Raw genomic sequence first — 7190 nt, forward strand, 5'->3', positions numbered from 1 at the left:
AATTAGTCTTTCCAGAAATCAGGTGTAATGCAAGTCACAAAGCTTTAAAGATTTTTATTTTTGGGGGGAAAAAAATATCATGAGGAAACCACTGTGATTGCTCAGCAAAGCAGTAACTAACCTCTCCCATACAACCATTTAATTTGGCTTTTACTAATAACATAGACCAACTTCAGCTCTGAGGTTTTTCACCAACAAACACTGAACATACTCCAGGCCAACATGATTTTAATTGTCACACAGCCAGATGGCAGGAGGGCCTGAAACAAGTCCCAGGCAGCAAAAAGACACTTCCCAAACTTAAGGTGAGTCTCACAGTAAAGCCATATGTCATGCAGCAAAAATATGCAACACACCCATTATTAGTCAAGCAGAGCATGAAGATTTAATCTTTTTTTTTTTACCCCACAAAAAGCACAAGGCACCCCTGCCAGCTGCCTCAGGGGGAAATCAGCTGAGACAAGGCATCCTGCCAGCAGCCTGAAGTGTCATTGCTATCCTCAAGCTCCTCATGGCCAGCATTAGGTGACAGTTTCTCCTTTCCCAGCACAGATGCACAGATTGCTTATTTATCCCTGCACTGTTTATTGGGAGCTTGCTACCTTGCAGCTCAAGTCTGTTTCCAAATCTGTGTTGCACTATGACCTCACAGCTGTGCTGATTTCTGTAATGTTATTCTCTGTCAGCACAGGGATTTAACAGAAAAATTTAATGTGGATAGGCAGAGATATGCAATGTCTGGCAGATGAAAAGGGTGCTAAGAGCAACAACACCTACAGTGCTGACTTGGGCTGGTGGTGCAGAAGAGGAGAAATTTGCTTTCCGCTCAATGTCCACAGGAAGCATCAAGAAAAAGCCACCACAAACGTCAGGAAAATTGCCAAACTCTACAGCAGGCACACTCAAAAAGCAAGCCCTTATCTTGATCCAGCAATACTGGGGTTATTTGACCAAGACAAGGTTAAGTAGTTAGTAGTGGCAGATAGGGAGTGACAAAGACTTTACTGTGCTATTCCACAGCCCTGCAGGAGGTTCTGCCCCCGTCTCTAGCAAACCCTGAAAGTTTGGAGACTGCTAGTGTCACCCCAAGGTTATTGTGTAGTTCCCCACATGATGATAGATGCCCCTCTTTCACAGCCCCACATGCACAATTTATCCTTTAATATTTTTGAAAATACTATAGCCTTCATTAGAAGCCTTAGACAGGAAGCCTTGATTCAGCTGCTCTCCTTTCTGCATTTGGTAGCAGGCAGAGCCATTTTGAGACAAAAGGAAGAGTAAATTTGTATTTATCTGAGAGAAAACCGAGATACCAGATCCTTATTAATCAAAGTCAATGAAACTGCGCAGTCAAGAATGTGATCCAGTGTTTACAAACATACATTTTGCAGCCAGACTGCTTTGGTGCAGTTTCTCCCCCAGAAATGGTATTCCCATACATCTTCATTTATCCTCCTAATGAACTTAACGAGGTATTTAGTGACACAATTTATAGAAAGAAAAATTAATGACATTGCATTCTCAGTTGATGTGAAAAGGAGCTGTCGCACTTCAGCAAAACAAATAGAATTCATCCGCCCACATATAGTAGAGTCCTAAACTAATTAAATGGGCTGCTTATCTCAGATTTGAAATTCAGGCTTCATCTTTCAAAATGAGAGGTTTGAGGAGGGAAGAATATTATGGTCTATCAGCTATATATATATAAGTGTTTGAATTAATCTTTGGATGTCTCCCAGAGAAACTGAGAAGGTTCTCATGTTGTCTATAGAATACAGAGAGTAACCAGAAATGGTTATAATTTGTACTTCTTTGACAAAACCTTGTTCAAGTTCTCTGGAAGAGATAAGACTTTTCTAAGGTTGCACAGTTCTAATTTACATTATCTGTCCTAATCCTGAAAGCTGCATTGCTTTGAATCTAAATATCAGTCTTTTTTAGATGGCAAATGCCTGATCATCTTTCTTCAACTGTGAGAACCAGAAGAAGAAAGGCAAGAGTGAATTAAAGCCAAAGGAATTCATCACCAATGCAGTGTATTTAACCACTGTCAGGTAGAATGAAGACCAAGTTCAAAAGCATGCAGAAAACTTCCATTAGTTAGGCAGTGAGAGTTTAATTATCACAAAAGGAAAAATTTCCAAGGGAGTTGGGAAGAAACTAAACTCTAAGCAATCCACAAATGGTCTTTTTGTGTTTTATTTCCTGGGTCATCTCTCTGGTGCTTGGTACTGTCTATTGACAGGAGTAAGTTCCTGTAGTGCATAGATTCCAGAATTTAATGTGCTGCTGAAATGCTTGTATTATTTTGAGAGCAACAGAGTGAGCCTTTAAAACTGCCTAAGATCTGAACAATTCTTAATATCTTTTGCTGCTTCTCAGGGCCTTCATCACTTCTTCAGCAACCAAAATGTACTGCTGTGGCAGGGATTGGCCCAAAATTCCTGACTGCTGTGAGTGTGCCTTGTTTGTTCAGGTTTGAGCACCAGGCTTGTATCTTCCTGTGGAAGCCAACAGGAAAATGGCACAAACATGGAGGAAAATCCAGGGGAGGAAACTGTAAAGCTGGTCTTCAATCACCTGGCAGAAATTATTGTCATTTGTATCTGATCTGCCCAACGCCTTGATGATCTGCAGTAACAACAGTTAAATGCAGTGATTTCACAACATTCTCTAGCTATATGAAATACAGGCAGGTTTTATTTGAATGCATCGATTCAGCCACCTTGAGAGTTAAATTGACCATAAACAGTATAAAGTAACAGACAGAAAGCAACAAAAAATAAAATTTCTTACTGATGTGACAACAAATCATAGACAAGAAGAAAATAACTGCTTAGACTAGACCTTAGCCAAGAGGCTATGGTAAATAAATATATTTAAAGCTGTTAAAGCTTTAACAATCAGAATGATTTGGGGCTTCAGCACAGGATGAAGTTTTATGTGGCATCCTTAGCAGAGAACTGCTCTTCTACATTTGCTTCATGAGTTACTACACAGAGCAAACTGAGGTATCAGAGCTCAAGTAACAGCTTCAGTAACATTATAGATACTAAAAAGTCTGAGCTGTATTTAGACAGTTAAATAGGTTTGGAACCAGACAGTACCACCATTGGCATGAAATACCCATGGACAGGGATTTGCATCCCCCTTTACATGCTATGAGATAGCAGTGGGTATCAGGGCATGCAAAATAAAAGCTATCAAAGAGAAAAGTACAGACACACAAATGTCCACAAGTGGAGCACAAGAACAAAAGGCAACACACCACAGCAAAACAAATATCGTCCTAAGAGACATCCTGGGGGAACATCCATTAAGATGCAAAAATACTCAAGAATAATGTTTAAGGGCCAATTAGTGAGATACCCACTCCTGCAGCAGCATGCATCTACTTGTAGGTAGCTCGTGCAAAATCATCATAGGGTGATGCCCACTGGGAGCAGGTGCTTCAATTAGAGGTTACATTTATAATGTAATTAAATACCTAATTTGTTAAAAAGGATGCAAATCACCTTCAGTTCTAAGTGGCAGCTATGGCATTCAGAGCATGCTATGCAACAGCTTTGTTGTAGGAATTAAGCAATGTATGCCCTCGATGATAGCAGCTCCAAAATGGCCTGTTGCTCACTGGTCCCTTGAGAACCCCAGTGAGCATAAAAATTGAGAAATGGGATCATAACGTTTATGAGAGACAACTGGGACAGTCACAATAAAACTTATTTTGAGGATGTTTTAGAATTTTTTTAATTTTTCTACTTTATGTCAAAAACTCATTTAACACAATTATTTATAGATTTTAAAAATCTTTATTATACAAAATCTTCTAATTATTTTTAGTATTGCAGTGGTTTGCAATCATAGCGGTTTGCCTTGGCTCTGAGAGGAGAGTCAGAGCTTTGAGATGTTATACCTTTTGTGCCTGTTCCTCAGTCACCCTCTGGTGTGCAGTTGAGCAGCTGGTTGATGGCTCTCATTGCCATTGCAAGACCAATTCAGATGATTTGTTGTAACAGTAAGTCCCATAATGTAACGGGAAAAGATTAGAAACAAGCAGCCCTGCAGAATTGCTGAAATACATGATCATTTGTACTGGTGTTTAACTCATATTCCATATGATCCATTGTTAACAAGACTGCTGCTTCACCACAGGAAGTTATTTATGATTTGGACAGACATGCTGGGGAAAAAAAGGCCAAGCTACACCAAAATATCCAATACTAAAATAAGACTTACATAAAATGAAAGCGTGCCATGAATCTTCTCAGAGCATTATTTGCAAAAGTTGCTCATTTTCACCTTTTTTCTTCTTCTCTGGGAGTGAATCCTCCCAGGGTTGAAGATGTGTGGCCCAGTGGCTGCCCATGCAGACTCCAAGAAATCAGCTGGACTCTCATTTTGTATAGGCAAGTCTTTCCCAACTTGCTGCAGTGTTAAAGCCAAATTTTGCAGCCTGCAAACACAATAAGGACATCTTTCTTAATGCTTTCTCTTTCATTTTCAGCTTGTTTACTCTCCTGTCCTTCCTCAGTTGATTGCTATTAAGATGATTTAATAAGAACACAGATAACCCTCACTAAAACAAAAGTAGATGGAAAGGTGCCCTGGTTAAAATGTTTTCTTCTTTGAACTCAGGTAATCACATCTACTCAAATTCTCATCTCTGATAAAACATAAATAGTCTATTGAGGCCACGAGAAGAAATAATTTACAGCTGCCTTTTTCAACTGCTCTATTAACTCTATGCAATGTCTATTGAAATAAAATGCTTTTCTCCAAATGTGTAAAGGCACAGAGGCCTGATACAGCAGGCTGGGATTTTTTGCTGATTATCATTTGATTATTTGGGATTTTAAGAATATTGGTTTTTTTATGTGTTATAAAGATCATGTTACTTATGTGTATACATTTTTCTACTTACACACAAGGATAATTTGTTTTCCTACTTTGGTGTCTTTCCAATACAATAGTCTTCAGTGAGATATTTTCACCACTTTTTTTATATGTGGTGTTTCGTTCTGCTGCTTCTAAGTAGTCCATTCTTTGCACCATACTGTTGAGATCTAAGCAGAGAATCAGAAAATTAGTGTGGAATGATAAGGATGCTTCATGCCTAACACTCATCTGTAGATTGAGTTTGGACTAAGTAATTTTTAATACTTGTTCATTTCAAATGCATTTTTCTTTGGCTCTTATCTCAGCCCAGGAAAAGCTCTAGAAATCATGTAATACAAAATGATGAAGAGGAACTACCAGTTTGCTTTGGAAAACAAGCAAATGGAGAGTGCTGTCAGACCTCTGGCTGGAGCCACACTATTCCCATAGAGTAGTGTCCATGAGCGTTCTTAAACTCTTCTTATCATAGTTAGGATGTTGTTACCATAATACACAATTTTACTGCTTTGAGAATTGCCTACATGATAAGGTTCTTTTTTTTCCCTCCCAAAAAACACTTAGTCTTATACCATCTGTGCAGAAAAACCTAGGCAGGTCACCTGTTGGCTTCCAGATGGAACATAAATGCTTGGCTTGAGATATTGCAGTTTAAAATAAAAGCTCCAGTGGCACACTACCACAAGAGCACTGAACTATTCCTCTTTGTTTACTGGCCTGGCATCGACCTTGGAAAACATCTCACCTCCTGTTCTAATAAAACTCAAGTAAGTTGTTCCAAATTGTTTCATATGTTCTCATACCTTGCACAGACAGGGCTTGTTATTTGTCAAAATTTAATTGAGTTTGTATCCAATAAACAAAAGAAATATGTGAGGAATTTATGTAAACAATGGGACCAAGAAGTACATAGTTCTTATGGAGAATAACCACTTTCTTACTGCAAACTGTCAAAGGCATAAAAAAAAATTCTGTTTTCAGGCAAATGTTCAAGTGCAGGCAAATCACATACACCAGCCTAACCAACTACATAAGTAAATAAAATCTGCTAAACATTTCAGTCAGCCATTACAGGGGCTTTACCTGTGTCCACAAACTTGAAGACATCATCTGCTCTAACAAGATAAAGCCAGGTTGTTCCCATGGCATAACCAGGTCTGAAAATGGATTGATAGCAACACAAGATACTGCCTACTGTAACACTCGGTATTTTCCCAGTAATGAATTTTTCCTTAAGCAAGAGGAAAAGTCAACACATGTGAGAGCTACTAATATTGTCTATGTATTTTCACATTCTTCAGTAGCATTTACCAGCTACAGTTAAGGGGACAGTAACTTCTGCAGCAAAAGAGGAGTTAGCAAATAAAAGTACTAAATGCCACTCTGAAAAAAAAAACCCAAAAGAAACAATACAAGGCTTGTCACAAATTTGTTTATTTCTTTGCTGGCCTGAGCCTCACTCCAGTTAGAAACCTACCACAGACATAAGGGGAACAATATCATTTAGTTAGCCAAGGCTATGGTGCAGGGGGTGGATGCTCTGCCTCCCAGAAAACTGCAGCCACCAGCCTCTGCCTTGTCTTTTCTTTCAGTCAGGAGACTCGACCCCCCTTCCAGCCAGAAGGTTTTATAAGGTTACATTACCTCCATGATTAATAACTCTGTGACTGCTTTAGCTCCTAGAAGTACGAATTACCTTTACCATAACATCCCTAATGAAAGGGAAAATTATCTGTCTGAAAACTAGGACACAGAGCCAGGAAATTAAGAAAGTGAGATAGCAACTTATTTCCAAGAGCTGCTGAAGGCACTGCCAGGAGCAAAGGTTATTCTCCCTAAGAGATTGCTACCAATCCTGCTTAGTGGTTGGTAGCCACCTAGGAACAGTCACTTCCCTGGTCTTAACCCTCTAAATGAATTACTCATCTCATTCCCTAACTAGGACCTGCAAATTTTCTTACTTTTACCTGAATAGCGCTGGTAATATTTGGAAATCATCTTTGGAAATGGGTCTGGTCAAAGTTTCCCTGAGGCCCACTGGAATATCAACATTAAATAATAATAGTGAAACTTTTTCTGCCAGTAGTCTGTTATCTCTGCTCTGCTCAAATAGGCCTGCCTGATGCAGATACCATCAGCTGTTGTGATGCTGGTAATATAACAAACACTGTCATTCCACATGTAAGGCATCCAAAAGAACAGGAACTGTCTTCATCTGTACCATTTAATTTAAAGAATGCTTCCTTTTTCTGTTTCAGTGGTATCTTTGGACTTGACATCAGTCAAGAAACTGCGAC

At 39.1% G+C, this 7190-nt stretch overlaps 1 long non-coding RNA gene across 2 annotated transcripts in view; it reads left to right on the forward strand.

Moving 5' to 3' along the window:
• The window catches only part of LOC146438766 (uncharacterized), a 32001-nt gene extending 25109 nt beyond the window's left edge, over positions 1 to 6892 (forward strand). For both annotated transcript variants that reach the window (XR_014851921.1, XR_014851922.1), the window contains 2 exons: positions 4505 to 4635; positions 5202 to 6892. This is a non-coding gene — a long non-coding RNA (uncharacterized LOC146438766). The remainder of the gene's footprint in view (positions 1 to 4504; positions 4636 to 5201) is intronic.
• Positions 6893 to 7190: the final 298 nt, after the last annotated feature.

Source organism: Lichenostomus cassidix, chromosome 4, assembly GCF_008360975.1.
Source record: "Lichenostomus cassidix isolate B80296 chromosome 4, HeHo_3.0, whole genome shotgun sequence".
In the NCBI taxonomy this organism is placed as follows: Eukaryota; Metazoa; Chordata; class Aves; order Passeriformes; family Meliphagidae; genus Lichenostomus; species Lichenostomus cassidix.